The 16,530-nt window shown below is 41.9% G+C and overlaps 1 protein-coding gene across 2 annotated transcripts in view; it reads left to right on the plus strand.

Annotated features, from left to right (window-relative positions):
• Positions 1-15,761: 15,761 nt before the first annotated feature.
• Positions 15,762-16,530, plus strand: part of chl1 (cell adhesion molecule L1 like) — a 305,075-nt gene continuing 304,306 nt past the window's right edge. The window contains exon 1 of one of the 2 annotated variants that reach the window (XM_016991664.2): positions 15,762-15,950. The gene's annotated coding sequence lies outside the window, so the exon portion shown is untranslated. The remainder of the gene's footprint in view (positions 15,951-16,530) is intronic. The other variant, XM_062969716.1, reaches the window with a different exon arrangement.

Here is a 16,530-nt window from a genome sequence, read left to right on the forward strand (position 1 = left end):
CCAAATTTGGCTTCAAAGAAATTTACTGTAAATGCAGTCCCAAGTTATTAAAATCAAAGATCTGCCTTTGCCACCAAATAATAATGTCATGTGTCTGTTGTTGTTGGTGCCTTCAAATAATTTCCAATTTATGGCAACTCTGAAGCAAGCCCATCACAGGGTTTTCTGGGCAAAATTACCTTCCCTGGAAACTGAGAGACTGTGACTAGCCCAAGATCTTACAGTTCTTCACTGCCATTTAACACAGATTATGAAAGCAGATAATCTTCATTATCTGCTTTAAACTGGAATATATGTTTCAGAGAGGAAATGATGCCTGTCTCCTTTAGTGTAGGGGCTTAAAGCGAATGATCTGTTGAAAAGTGGTGTTTCAAAAAGGCAATTTTAAAAAGTGTGTGGGTATCTTGGAAATGGTTTAACTAGAAAGGGGAGGAAGTGATACTGTGTGATGGGGTGAGTCAATTATCTGTCCTCTTTAAATACAGAACTCTGTGAAATGCCATGCAAAAAAATTATTCTACCTGCTCCCATCCCCTTGTGGGATGAAGTCCTTAGTCAAATGTTCAAACCATTCCATCACACTGACTCTCTTATGCTTTCCATGCTACATGATTTATTACATTAGGTAAGCACCAATGGGGACAAATTATATTTGTCAGAATGTTAGAGCTAGGATCGGAAGACAAAACCATAGGAAAACTGGAACATGTAGCAAGAATCGTGAGACAGTAAATGGAATTTGATGCCAAAATTTGAGGTTTTTCAATGACCCATGGATACCAAGGGAAGCCTGATGAGCTTTGTTAACTGCAAATGTCCCATGTCAGAAATCAGGATCTCACCAGGATGAAGGCAAATTACAGAAATTTTTATTCAATCTTCAGAAGGGGTGCTTGTACAGCAGCAAGTGTTCAAAGGGTACAAGTGTAAAATACAAGGAAAAAGCAGGCATCTTTATACATAAGAGTTTCCATGTATTAACACTGCTATTTTCCGAAATTCCCTCCTATTCTCCTGAGTGGCTGGCTGAGATCCACAGAGACAAAGTCCTAAGTGACAAGCAGATGCCCCCCTGCTGGTTGTCAGGAAAGCCTTTTGTCCAACAGATTATGATCTTTTCCATGTCTTTTGGACAGAGTGTGGAAAGAATTTCTGGAATGGCCGAGATTGCTCAAGAGGTTAATAGAGTTCATTTTGGTTTGCCCTCTATTTCATATAGTTCAATAAAATAAAGTAATGAAGTAAAAATAAAAATATAATTCAAGTGATGCTTTAGAATAAGTCCATAGGTGGAAATAAGGGAGTAGGATGAGGGATCTTGTCTTGGCTGCCTGCAGGATAGGGAGGGTTATTCTCTTTATTTGTTTTAATTCATTCCTCTCTGCTCATGTGCATATTTGCAGAAGGGTAAAAGGGAAAAAAAGATACTTTGTATAGGAGAGAGCCTAGTAATGTATGTGCCCGGTATACCGTAGCTATCTATGAGTTGTGTCTTAACTTTCTTACAATGGAAGTGAGTGGGGCCATGAAGCAATCTCCAGTGGAGCTCTGGATGATCGCTGGTGTGGAGTGGCGCAGGTTACACCGGGATGCTTATGTGTAGGGAAAGCTGGACCTTATGGAGTTGGGGATCTGTTGCTGGTCTGGGGATAGTCAAAGGGGACTAGAGGGATGGGCCTCACATCCTTGGAAAACTATAACTAATTTCATGATAGGACTATGTCTCCCTTTTTAGTAGGATTGGTAGTGTTCAATAATAAATTCACAGAAAGAAGTAAGAAATGTGCAACGTATAGAAGTCCTGGTGCTTTCATTAATGGAAATCTTTTTAAAGATACGATGCTTTCCAGACCTTATCATTTAAATATAGTTTCCTTCAACAAATGGTAGTAGTTTGCTAGTTATATTTTTTTTTGTCTGATTCTTTCTGATTTTAAAGCTGCGAGCCAGGAGAAGATAAATTTTGCACCTGACATCAGATTCAAGATGGTGCTCATATGGATGCTTAGAATAACAGGCATATAATCCAATTCATGTCTATCAAAAGTGAACAAAATTTGCACAAAACAGCAATGTGAAATAAACAAGTCTGTTTTGCAAGTCTTGAATTTAAAAGTAAGTTTCAAGATGTATCTAAGGAGTGAGTCCAGGGTAAGGCCAATGCATTAACCCATGCTGAGAAGAAACTGCAAAAGAAATGTGGATTTTGTTTTCACATTGGGGGGGGGGGGGGGATACATTAATGTTTTAATGTTTATATTCCCTTTATTATCATACATTGTTCAAAGTAGACTACAATATCCATGTCCTATCTAGTCCTCTTTTTAAAAACTACCAGCTTAGGAAATTAGTTGATTTTTCTTTCTTTCCTTTTTTAGCAGAACTAACACACACACTCTCCCTCTCCCTCTCCCCCCCCCCCCCTCTCTCTCACACACACACAGAGCACAGCATATAAAGATGGGTGTTCAACCTTTGCAAGCTCAAGGGCCATATTATCTGGTGTTGGCAGGGAGCTGTGAATGGAAGTATGCATGGTCTTTCGATCATATCTCATTGAGCAGGGATGGAAGGCTTCAAACTTCTGCATCCTGCCTGTTGAAATTTAGATCATGGGGTTCTGGAGTGGAAATGAAAGTCTCTGTCATGTCATAGCAATTTCCATTGGGATGCTGGTGAAGAGCAATGAGCCAATATGTTTTTCCTTCCCTTTTTTCTCCCGTATGTCACTTTTATTGTTGAAGTCTCCGTTAATAGAACAAGGTTTAACAATATTAAACCACAGTTCTGCATTATAGTATATCTGAAATGTCAGAATGAATGTTAATGTCAGCTTACCAAAATACAACCTGAAGTATATCCCTACAGAAATTAAAGATTAAAAAAAAACAGATTTGCATTATTAAGCCTATTTGACTGGGAGTCAGAAGAACTTGGGGCTGAAGCCAGGGACATTGTCAGGAGGAATGCACAAAAGACAATATCTGCAGTCAAAAAAGAGAGATAAGTCTCAATAGATGACAGATGAAACTCATCCAGTGGTTAAGGACAGAAGAAGCCATCTTGAGTCCCCCCCAGGGTTGAGAAAGGTGGAGTAGAAATATTGTAAATAAATAAATAAATGGTGACAGAAACAGGATCAGAACCCTCAATTTGTGTACAGGAACAAAGAGACCTATGATAGTAAGCAATGCAGAGAAACAACAACAAAAGGAAGAGAAGGAGACCTCTTCCACAAGATCCAAGAAATCAGTGGGGAAATTTAAACCAAGAGTGAAGATACTATACAAGGAACAAGGGGAACGCATTACATGACCAAGTATGAAGAGCTATATAAAGGAGATGAAAGAATGACAGATTAATTTAAGGAAAACCTATCTGACAATGAGCCTACAATTTTAGAAAGTGAAGTGGAAGATGTACTGAGAGCATTTGGAAGAAATAAATCACCAGGAACAGATGACATGCTACTGAAGCTGTTTCAAGTTACAGAGAAAGAATCCACAGTAGATCTTACTAAAACCCTGTAACCAAGTATGGAAAACAAAACAATTGACCACAGTTTGGAAATTACCAATATACTTTAGAATGTAGTTTACAATCCCAAGAAAAGGGACATCAGGGATTGCAGTAATGTTTGTAATAGTTGCATCATTTTATACAATAAATGTTATCCTTCTTAAATCCAAATAGACTAAAATTAACAACATTATTTGTAGTGTTGCTTCCAAATTTGAAGGACAACCATAAACATGGAGAAAATAAGTAGCTGCTTGAACACTTCTAAAACATCAGCAAGTGGATACATCACAAAAGAAATGCCTCTTCCATCATTAATGCACTGGTGGATAGAAGAGGTACTCACACTTTATGCCTCCCATGTATTCAGACCGCATTGCATCATCACCACCACCAACATTTATCAAATATACAACATGTTGCATGATGTGAATAAAATCATTGGAATTACCTTTTCTAAAATGCAGCAAAATATGGTTAAAACAAGCACATGTTTGCATCTTTTAAAGAGAAAAAAACTGGCATGCTCATCAGCAATGTCAGGTTTGTTATAATGCAACATGGGGAATTGTGTTCAGATAACAACTTTTCCATATGGAAAGCTTTGATGTGCTGATAGTTATTTCTTGTGGATTTTTTCTCTGGCAAAGCATGTGTGTGGAGTGGTAGGCAGCAAATACACAAGTGGATTAGGAATCCTTCCCCATTCTCTGACATTTTAGAAAATGCACACAGATTTTTAAAATGTGCATGTTTAACATGGAATTATTGTACAATAAGAGAAAGGAGATTCATAAACAAAGCATAAAATCAGGATAACATTGTGACATCTATTTTTTTAAAAAAGATATGCTAAAAACCTGGAAAGTAAAATTCAGTAATTAAGGTTAGATTTCATCCCCTCTCCCAAAAGAATCTAGAGAATAACAGTTTTCAACTTGCTTGGAACAGAAAAGAGGAATACAGACTAAACTGGCTTTGGGAAATTGATACGTCTGGATCTTAACAAACTAGAGCAGGGGTCCCCAAACTAAGGCCCGGGGGCCGGATGCGGCCCATCAAAGCTATCTATCCGGCCCCCACGGCACAAGGGCAGAAGGGGGTTGGGCTAAATGACCCAAGGGGTCTCTTCTTCTCTTACAACCATTATTATTATTATTATTATTATTATTATTATTATTATTATTATTATTATTACTACTATTATTACTATTATTACTATTATTATTAACATTGAGGCTGGGTGGCCATCTGTCAGGGGTGCTTTGCTTGTACTTTTGGTGCACAAAGGCAGAAGGGGGTTGGATTCAATGGCCAAGGTATCTCTTCCAACCCTCCTTATTATTATTATTATTATTATTATTATTATTATTATTATTATTATTATTGACATTGAGGCTGGGTGGCCATCTGTCAGGGGTGCTTTGCTTGTGCTTTTGGTGCACAAAGGCAGAAGGGGGTTCGACTCAATGGCCAAGGGATCTCTTCCAACCCTCTTTATTATTATTATTATTACTATTATTATTATTATTATTATTATTATTATTATTATTATTATTGACATTGAGGCTGGGTGGCCATCTGTCAGGGGTGCTTTGCTTGTTCTTTTGGTGCACAAAGGCAGAAGGGTGTTGGACTAAATGGCCCAAGGGGTCTCTTCCAACCCTCTTTATTATTATTATTATTATTATTATTATTATTATTATTATTATTAACATTGAGGCTGGGTGGACATCTGTCAGGGGTGCCTTGCTTGTGCTTTCGGTGCACAAAGGCAGAAGGGGATTGGACTCAATGGCCCAAAGGGTCTCTTTCAACTCTCTTTTTTATTATTGTTGTTGTTGTTGTTGTTGTTGTTGTTATTATTGCTCGGTGGCCAACTATAGTCCGGCCCTCCAACGGTCCAAAGGATCGTGAACTGGCCCCCTGTTTAAAAAGTTTGGGGACCCCTGGACTAGAGAGATGGGCCGAAACTAACAAGTTCAACAGGGACAAATGCAAGATACTTCACTTCGGCAGAAAAAATGGAATACAAAGATACAGAATGGGGGACGCCTGGCTAGACAGCAGTACATGTGAAAAAGATCTTGGAGTCCTTGTGGACAACAAGTAAAACATGAGCCAGCAATGTGATGTGGCTGCTAAGAAAGCCAACGGGATTTTGGCTTGCATCAATAGGGGTATAGCGTCTAGATCCAGGGAAGTCATGCTACCCCTCTATTCTGCCTTGGTCAGACCACACATGGAATACTGCGTCCAATTCTGGGCAGCGCAGTTGAAAGGAGATATTGACAAGCTGGAAAGTGTCCAGAGGAGGGCAACTAAAATGATCAAAGGTCTGGAGAACAAGCCCTATGAGGTGAGGCTTTGTCACGCCCTGGCAGCAGAGCACTGGAAGCCAATACACAGAGGCCAATAACAGTTTAATATCTTTATTAAGGAAATAGTAAATTAAAACAAAAATAAGCAGAATATGTAGTTCAGCTTTAGACCTTTCAGGGAAGGTCAAATATAGCCCAGTAAAATATTGTCCAGTATATAATATTAGAGTTCAAAGTTAAAATCCAAACCGAAACACACTCAACTTCCAAGCAGTTTGAGTGGGGAAAACGTCCAAGATTTTCTAGAGTTCAAAGTAAGTCCAAGGCAAGGAATTGAAGACAAGACTGGATTCTTGACACAAAGATGCAAGGCTGGAAACACGGCAGGACAAAAAACACGACAAGGCAAGGCACGATGAGACTGGAAGATAGCGGACTTAAAACGCAGTCCACACTAGGCTGGAACCGAAGTTAATCCTTCAACTGACTTGTTGACTCTGCGAGGACTAGCCAGTGCGGGGAACTTTTAAAGAACTTCAAATCTTTCCTCAAAGCAGGTGTCCAGTGCTCCTTTTCCCAAGGGAAAAGAGCTGAACCAACATCTTCATCCAGATGCGATCCTCCCTGAAAATTCTCAGGGGAAACGAGCTAATTAACACTCTGTCTAGCTGCTAATCGGGCGCTTTTCTGTGTTTGCACTTTTTCTGAGCTGCTAGCCTCCCAAAACTCCCTTCTCACGAAGGGGGGAGAGGTGCTGGGAATAGGCGCCTGTTCAAGGTCCTTTTTAATGAGCTCCGGCCTAAAATTGTCAACAAAAGGCATCTGGAACGGAACAGCCTCTTGCTGAAACGGCAGAAATTCCATGTCTTCATCGCTGTGATCCAGAGGGCCATGGGACATCACAGGCTTAAAGAACTGGGCATGTTTAACCTGCAGAAGAGAAGGCTAAGAGGAGACATGATAGCCATGTACAAATATGTGAGGGGAAGTCATAGGGAGGAGGGAGCAAGCTTGTTTTCTGCTGCCCCGCAGCCTAGGACGCGGAACAATGGCTTCAAACTACAGGAAAGGAGATTCCGCCTAAACATCAGGAAGAACTTCCTCACAGTGAGGGCTGTTCGGCAGTGAAACTCTCTTCCCCGGACTGTGGTGGAGGCTCCTTCTTTGGAGGCTTTTAAGCAGAGGCTGGATGACCATCTGTCGGGGGTGCTTTGAATGCGATTTCCTGCTTCTTGGCAGGGGGTTGGACTGGATGGCCCATGAGGTCTCTTCCAACTCTACTATTCTGTGATTCTATGAAACCCTGACCAAGTATTGATGTACATGGAGAGTCATGACCTGGAGAGTCATGACCAGTTTTTATCTAGCAGGTCACATGTGTTTGGACAATCATGATCAATATGCTTTTTTATGAACACATGTAGGACCTCAGATGATGTTCTAGGATTATCTTCTCCCCAAGGACTTTGCCAGCTGTTCTGGTCACAGGCTAGATGAGTCTTCATTGTTCACAGAAAACCATTATTTGGATTGTGCCTGGAAACCATCTGTGAAATATTTTAATACAGATGTTGCAATTATAAAGTGACAGCCCTTTCTGAACCAAGTAGGGTGAACAAAAACTGGCTACCAGTATTGAAACATTCTAAAATCAGAACAGTAAATAAAGAACAACACTCTGAAAACAGAGGAATTCCAGACATGAATGAGTTAGGGCCAGCTAACACCTCTGAACAAAGGATTCCCCAGGCAGGAAAAAGCCAGGCCTTGAAGCTAGTAAGGCCATTAATGCTAATCAAGGTGATTAATTACAACATTCATACTGGCCTCCAACAGACAATAATTATTTCTCCCACCCTGGACCTTCCACAGATACAGTATATAAACTTCCCTTGCATAGTTTCCAATATACCTCACAACTTCTGAGGATGCCTGCCATAGATGTGGGCAAAATGTCAGGAGAGAATGCTTCTGGAACATGGCCATACAGCCCTGAAAACTCACAACAAGCCAAGTAAGGTAATTTGCAAGCACAAATCATTAGTATAAAGGTCTGGAACTGGTTCTTCAGTCATAGAAAGACATGCTTCTCAGCCAAGTGATCTCTCCCTCCTTCTTTTATGTGAGACAACTGGTCTGCCAAGGCTGAGTCTGGTGAGACAATCAAATATCTATGCAAAGTTTGCTTCGTGTTTTCCATTGCATTGGCTGTTAAAATCAGTGGAAACCACCAACAGAGACTTGCCTGTTCTGTCATCACACAGTGCTCATCACCCCCATGGGTCTGCTGAATCATGCTGTTGATGTCTGATCATTTAGTCAGCCTGATCAGTGCATAGACATGGAATGGTGCCACTTCAAAACACTCCTCAGTCATACAACGGCCCTTAATAGTTTTATGCTAGACTCCATTCTTTTATTGCCAGTTTCTCATCAATAACAGTAGGGAAATGTCAAGTGGGGCATATTTCAGAAGACTGATGTGAATAACATAGAAAGAATGTACCTGGAATCCTTGGCAGAATGTTATATGAATGGTAGCTATGTCCAACCAGGTATATGCAACCTGCTGGCTAATAAAATGTAGCCCACAGTACCTGTTTTCACTGTTCAACATCCTTGCAGATGACCAATTCTCTCACACCAGAAGCAACTTGCAGTTTCTCAACTTGCTCCTGACATTAAAAAACATAATTTGACCACTAGGGCAACACCTAAGGGCTGGAAGAAGATAGGACCACAGATACACACAGCAGAAGGCATAATGGTTTATTAAATTAATTTGTATCATAGTAAATTGCTGAGGAGTATTCACCAGATTAATAAAAGAGGGAAAAGGTTAAAATGGTCCAGGAACTGGATTTCTTCCTCCCTCCCTCCTTCCCTCCCTCCCTCTTTTTTCATACACAATCTATGAAGAGTCATGACCTGGAAAAGCTATAGCTAAACTACTTTATTCCGGTTTCACATGTGTATGTATGGATTAGAGAATCCATACATATATGTGTGTATATACCTGTGTGCACTGATGGGTGTGAATTCACACTCTCACACACATACAAACACTGATTCATTGCATATGTTCTATTCATCTAATGAATGGATTGTTATGTGAGTTGGTTTAAGAGACAAAAGAATGGAGCCGATATTAAGATAATCAGCGCCATTCACTATTTTTCTCTCCTAGTAGATTTTTAATTGTGAGGTAGCAACAATCTTAAGGATGAAAGAAAAAAGTGTTTGAGGTGCTGATATGCAACCTCAGAGATTACCTCCAAAGTTCTAGATAAGAAAAACATTTACAGTCCTGCTATTAGAAGCAATGGGGATATTAACACCTCAGGCCTTGCTCATATCTCATGTCTTCTAGTTTTTGTCAGAGGAAGATGTGCAACTCCAGAGCTCCTTGCAGGAAACTTTCTCTGTCTGGCATTATGCTCTCAATTGGGAATGGTCAGAAATTCCTTTGAGACTGGAAAGGCAGAATCAAGATTTCAAAGAATGGCTTCATTCTTAGGCCTGTCGTACAGAGCAGAATACAAAATCAATCTCAATGCAAATCACTTGTAATTAATTCTTTTTGTAATCATCAAGACATTAATAAGTTACATGGAGCCCCTGGTGGCACAATGGGTTAAACCCTTGTGCCAATAGGACTGGTTGACTGAAAGGTGGCTGGTTCAAATCCAGGGAGCAGGGTAGGGAGCGAGGTAGGCTCCCGTCTGTCGAGCTCTAGCTTCTCATGCAGAGACATGAGAGAAGCATCCCATAGGATGGTATAAACATCAATCATCCAGACGTCCTCTGGACAACGTCCTTGCTGATGGCCAATTCTCTCACACCAGAAGTGACTTGCAGTTTCTCAAGGCACTTCTGACACACAAAAAACGTTACATTACAGTTTACCTTGTTGAAGGCTAACTTTACTACTTTTGCAGTAAGCAGTAAAGTTGTGTCACAACACAGAATGATAACATCATGATTTCATTTTAAATGCCATGGCAGTATCCTATGCAATACTAAACTTGACAGTGTAGGTAGACACATTTAGAATCCTCTGCCAGAGAGCTCTACAAATTCCAGGTTTTCATAGGTTTGTACCATGGCAGTTAAAATGGAATCATAGCATTACACCGTATGGCATGGAAGAGCCTTTTAAAGTTATGAAAAAGGTACTATGTCAGCTACTTTTGTGAAGGTGAAAAGTAAAGCCTTACAACAACAATAACTTTTTTTGAGATTTAGAAGTACAACCATAACTGATTACAGTGTTCCCTCACTACTTCACAGTTCACTTTTCACGATTTGCTGTTTTGTGGTTTTTCAATAAACTCTAAAAGACTATTATAAATCATAAAAAATTACAATTTACAGCCTAAGGAAGGGAGGAAGAAGAAGCCAAAAGGAGAGAAAAGGAGCCCAAGTGGCAACGAGAGGAGAAGGAGGCGATTTATCAACACACAATTTGTTGATAAAGACTTAAAATAGTGTATAACTATTAAAATAATGTATAAATATTAAAATAAATATAGTGTCCCTACTTTGCGGATTTTCATTTATTGCGAATGGTCCTGGAACCTAACCCCCTCGATAAGTGAGGGAACACTGTACTTGAAATTTTAAAAAGTAACTTTCCAAGCTCTATATGGAGAAGGGCTGTGATTTCTAAAGGATCCGTGGTTTTCAACCTGTGTGTCCCCAGATTTTTGGCCTACAACTCTCAGAAATCCCAGCCAGTTTACCAGCTGTTAGGATTTCTGGGAGTTGAAGGACCCACAGGTTGAGAACCACTGATCTAAAGAAAGAAGCAGAATTGCAGGCAATTGCAATCCATTCCTGTGGAAGTCTCAGTCCCTGTATGGTCTTCAGAACACTGGCAAAAATAAAAACTGAAGCCAATATATTTCCATGTTTTTTTCAGAAACCCAATGTTTATACAGCCAGAGAGACAGATGAAAATCTGGAGGAATGAGAGAGACATATAAGAAGATGCCATTGCTGGAGTTTTAAAATCCTTAAGTTCACAAATTGATCTAGAAATCACAGTGCCAGACTACTGATTGAGAAGCTAGGACTCTCACAGATTTTAGTTGCCTTGTTGAATTAGAACAAAATGTTAAAATAAAGATGGTATTCAAAATAGTAATACAGAAGTTAAGATAAATAGTCATAAAGCAAGTCTCACTTACCATTCATACACTTAGAAAATCTGAGAAATCTGCTTCAGGCTTATTGTGAAAAGCCTCAGGAATACCAAATGCCCCCAACTGCACATTTGCTATCATTTAAAAAAATAAATTATATCCTATTGCATAGGTGAAGAGCAAACAGAAGAGGAGGGAGGGAGGGCCAATGTCCCATAGTGGCTGTTGAGAAGTTCTACTGACTGTAGTAGCAATGACCATTTCTCAGGACTCACCTCATCCCTATCTATTCTACATCCATGACAAATGTGTTTGTCTGGATGTTTCCTGAGATGTTAAGATAGCAAATGTAGTGCTACTGGTCCAATCTCAAAGGGTTGTTGTAAGGTATCAAAATGATGACAGAAAGGGGTGTCTCTCCTTTGTTGTAAGAATCCTGGGAACCTGTTTGCAACTGTAATCTATGGTGAGGCTGTTGGGTGTCCCCTGGGAAACATCCTTGCAGACAGCCAATTCTCTCACACCAGAAGCAACTTGCAGTTTCTCAAGTCTCTGTTGACACCAAAAAAAATCGGAGTTGTAGTTTTACAAAGTTTTTAGCCCTCTCTGCCAAAGGGTGCTGGTGCTTCACCAAACTACAACTCTGATTCCATAGCATTGAGCCAGTTAAAGTGGTTTCAAACTGCATTAATTCTACAATGTAGATGCACCCTTAATTCACTTTTACAGCCATTTGGCAAACAAGTAACATCAGAGCCAATGGTGTCTGTGAACTCATTTAGCAAGATCCAATCTATCTCAATATTTTCCTAGGGCCATCAGCTGCAAACCCACTTGGTTGCACTGGATCAGATGAGTGCAGATGTTATGGCTTATTGGGCCACAGCCTGTGCCAGTGCATCACACAGCTATTTGTGGTGGGTCATTTGGAGATACTGTGTTAGATTTCAATCAGCCCTGGTTGATGCATTCTGATGCCATGCTTTATTTGTGTGTGTCTCAAAGGAGACATCAATGCATTACAGTGATACTTTGTCATTTGTTCCAGTGTGTCTTCAAAGTGGCCTTGATGGACCACGACAGTCAGCTCACTGTTTTAAAAACTGAAAACATGATGCATTTATTTCACTGTTGAAAAGAAGAAGAGAGAACCCCATTGTTGATCTGTAGAGGAGTGGAAGGCTACTTCTCACAATGGTCATCTTGTTAGCCCTGTGCTTTTCCCAGCTCCTTTCCCATGTAAGGGTGGCCTTCTTCTGCAACCATCTTCTACCTCACTGGGTGCATCTCCACTGCTGAATTAATGCAGTTTGACAGTGCTTTAACTGCCATGGTGGCATGCTATGGAATCCTGGGAGTTGTAATTTGGTGAGACACCATCACTATCTGGCAGAGAAGGCTTGAAGGCCTTTTAAAACCATGACTCCCATGATTAAATCACATTGAACCATGGCAGTTGAAGGGCTATCAAAGCTGGGCCAAAACTAACAAAATGAATTTCAGCAGGGAGAAATGTATGGTACTACATTTTGGCAATAAAAATGAAATGCACAGATATAGGATGGGTGATACCTGGCTTGAAAACCATCCATGTGAAATGGATCTATGAGTCTTAATAGATCACAAGGTGAACATAAGTCAACAGTGTGGTGAGGCAGCTAAAAAAGCCAATGCAATTCTGGGCTACATCAATAGGAGTATAGAGATCAAGGGTATAGTGCCACTGTACCCTGCTTTCATCAGATCCCATCTGGAACACTGTGTCCAGTTCTGGGTATAATTCAAGAAGGATTTTGATGACCTGGACACCCAGAGAAGGGTGACCAAGATGATCAAAGATTTGGAAACCAAGCCCAGTGGGGAACAAGGTAGGGAACTTGGTATGTTGCTTGGAAAAAAGAAGGCCAAGGGGGAATTTAGGCCCCATCTACAATGCTTTATACATTCCAGATTCTCTGCTTTTAACTGGATTATATGGCAGTGTAAACTCATATAATACAGTTAAAAGCAGATAATGTGGGTTATCTGATTTCATAATCTGGATTATATGGTAGTATAGAAGGGGCAGGCTTGTTTTCTGCTGCTCTGAAGGCAACAGAATTCACTGGGTTGCTGTATGGCCATGTTCCAGAAGCATTCTCTCCTGACGTTTCACCCACATCTATTGAAGGCATCCTCAGAGATTGTGAAGTCTGTTGGGAACTAGGCAACTGAGGTTCATATATTTGTGGAAGGTCCAGGATGGGAGAACGAACTCTTGTCTGTTGGAGGCAAGTGTGAATGTCGCAATTGATCACCTTGATTTGCATTGAATGGCCTTGCAGCTTCAAGGCTTGGTTGCTTCCTGGGGAAATCCTTGGTTGGGAGGTGTTAGCTGGCCCTGATTGATTCATGTTTGGAATTCTGATTGTTGTTCTTTATTCACTGTCCTGATTTTAGAGTTTTTTAAATACTGCTGGCCAAATTTTGTACATTTTCATGGTTTCCTTCTTCTGTTGAAAGTGTCCACATGCTTGTGGATTTCAATGGCTTCTCTGTGTAGTCTCTGTGAACAAAATGTGGCTACCAGTATTTTTTTAAAAAAACTCTAAAATCAGGACAGTAGATAAAGAACAACAGTCTGAAGATGGGAATGCCAGACAGGAAACAATCAGGGCATCCTCAGAGGTAATGAGGTATGTTGGAAACCAGGCAAGTGTAGTTTATATAACTGGAATGTTCAGGGTGGGAGAAAGAATTCTTCTCTGAGGCAGGTGTGAATGTTTCAATTGGCCACCTTGATTAGCATTTAATGGCCTTGCAGCTTCAAAGCCTGGCTACATCCTGCCTGGGGTAATCCTTTGTTGGGAGGTGTTAACTGCCCCTGATTGTTTCACGTCTGAGATTTCCCTGTTTTATGAGTGCAGTTCATTATTTGCTGTCCTAATTTTAGAGTATTTTAAAACTTGCAGCCAGAATTTGTTCATTTTCATGGTTTCCTTCTTGCTGTTGAAATTGTCCACATGCCTGTGGATTTCAATGGCTTCTCTGTGTAGTCTGACATGGTGGTTGTTAGAGTGGGCCAAATAATCTGTGTTCTCAAATAATACTCTGTGTCCAAGATAGTTCATCCAGTGCTCTGCTATGGCTGACTTCTCTGGTTGGATTAGTCTGCGGTGCCTTTCATGTTTCACAGAAATGCTAGCTACCTCATTACCTTGAGGATGCCTGCCATAGATGCAGGTGAAACGTCATGAAAGAATGCTTCTGGAACATGGCCATACAGTCTGGAAAACTCACAGCAACCCAATGATTCCGGCCATGAAAGCCTTTGACAACACAATAGATTCAAATTGCAGGAAAAGAGATTTTGCTTGAACATTAGGAGGAACTTCCTAATGCTTCTACCTGGGACTTGATAGAGTCTCCTTCTCTGGAGGTTTTTACGCAGAGGCAGGATGTTTATCTGTCAGGAGTGCTTTGACTGTGTTTTCCTGCATGTCAGGATGTTGGTTGGACTGATTCTATGAGATGGTGTGGATTCTCCAGTGTAAATGGCATCCTCAGAAGCCCCTTCTAGACTACCGAGGTGCTTGTTTATAAAGCCATTGTTCTCCCAACCCTGCTATATGCCTGCAAATTGTGGCCTGTCCACAGATGTCACACTCAATTCCTATAACGATTCCACCAGTGTTGCCTCTGAAAAATCCTGCAAATCTCCTGGGAAGACAGGCAGACAAATGTCAGGGTGCTGGAAGAAGCAAAGACCACCAGCATTAAAGTGATGCTCCTATGCCATCAACTCCTCTGGACTGGCCACATTGTCCGAATGCCTGATCACTGTCTCCCAAAGCAGTTGCTATATGCCCAACTCAAGAATGAGAAACGTAATGTTGGTGGACAGGAAAAGAGATCTAAAAATGGGCTTTAAAAATTGTGGCATAGACACTGAGATCTGGGAAGCCCTGGTCTTTGAGTGCTCTAACTGGAGGTCAGCTGTGACCAGCAGTGTTGCAGAATTCAAGGAGGCATAAATGGAAGGCTTAAGGGAGAAATGTGCCAAGAGGAAGGTGTGTCAAGCCTACCCTGACTGGGACCACCTTCCACCTGGAAACCGAGGTCCTCACTGTGGAAGAACATGCGGGTCAAGAATAGGTCTCCACGGCCACCAAGACACTACACTTGGAGGACCATCATCTTCAGATTATGAGGGATCGTCTAAGCAAGTAAGTAATAAGCCAACCTTGCTAGGTTGAAAAACATGCCAGCGTGAGTAGATCAATAGGTACCACTCCAGTGGGAAGGTAATGGCGCTCCAAGCAATCATGCCAGCCACATGACCTTGGAGGTGTCTACGGACAACGCCGACTCTTCAGCTTAGAAATGGAGATGAGCACCAACCCCCAGAGTCAGACATGACTGGACTTAACGTCAGGGAAAACCTTTACCTTTACCTTAATTATATGGCAACGTAGACTCAGATAATCCACTTCAAAGTATGTGGATTATCTGCTTTGATAATCTGGATTATAGGGCAGTGTAGAAGGGGCCGGAGTCCTCCCAACCACCCAGGCTCTCAGGTGGCTCCTCTGCCTGCTTTCCAAGCACATTCCGCTGGAAAGGGAGTGGCAGCAGGCAAATAATAATAACAAAAGATACCTGAGTATTCAGGGCATGGAGGTGAGGTGCACTCTATAAAAGAGCATGCCAGGACTGGACTTTTTGCAGCTCCTTGCCTTTGGGCAGCAGGAGGAAAAGGAGGAGGCGAAGGCAGCTGGCAGGAAGGCACTCCCATCACCAGCGCCCGAGGAGGGAAGGTGGGGGAGCAGAAGGGGTGTGTGCTCTTGCCTCGCGAGTGGAAGGAAGGCAGCTGTGGCCAAGGGAAAGCCCTGACACCCACTCGGGGCCCCCTGCCCCCTTCCGCGTGCCCATCCTTGTTCCAAGCAGCTGCTTTGGGAAGAGAAGACCTGGCGGTGCGTGGCATACGGTAGGGCGCGCTCCCCGAGGAGCTTCCCGTTGCTCTTGGTAACGCCGGGTGGCTGCGCGTGGCAAGGGGGGAGAGAGAGAGGCCGGGTGGATGGGTGCGAGTCCGTGTATCCCAGGCTGGGCAGGGGGAGAAGCCGGGCGCCCACGCTCCCCTTGCTGGAGTCGGGCTGGGCTGCACACCTGGATGGTCTGCGAGAGGGAAGGCAGGCCTGTCTCTCCTTTGGAGTGGGAAAGAAGCCACAAGGTGTTGCCGACCGAGGGCTTGCATGGCCGGAATCACTGGGTTGCTGTGAATCTTCCAGGCTGTATGGCCATGTTCCAGAAGCATCCTCTTCTTACCTTTTGCCCACCTCTATGGCAGGCATCCTCAGAGGTTGTGAGGTCTGTTGGAAACTAGGCAAGTGAGGTTCATATATCTGTGGAAAGTCCAGGGTGGGAGAAAAAACTCTTGTCTGTTGGAGGCAAGTGTGAATGTCGCAATTGATCACCTTGATTAGCATTGAATGGCCTTGCAGCTTCAAGGCTTGGTTGCTTCCTGGGGAAATCCTTGGTTGGGAGGTGTTAGCTGGCCCTGATTGATT

Source organism: Anolis carolinensis, chromosome 2 (assembly GCF_035594765.1).
Source record: "Anolis carolinensis isolate JA03-04 chromosome 2, rAnoCar3.1.pri, whole genome shotgun sequence".
Classification (NCBI taxonomy): Eukaryota; Metazoa; Chordata; class Lepidosauria; order Squamata; family Dactyloidae; genus Anolis; species Anolis carolinensis.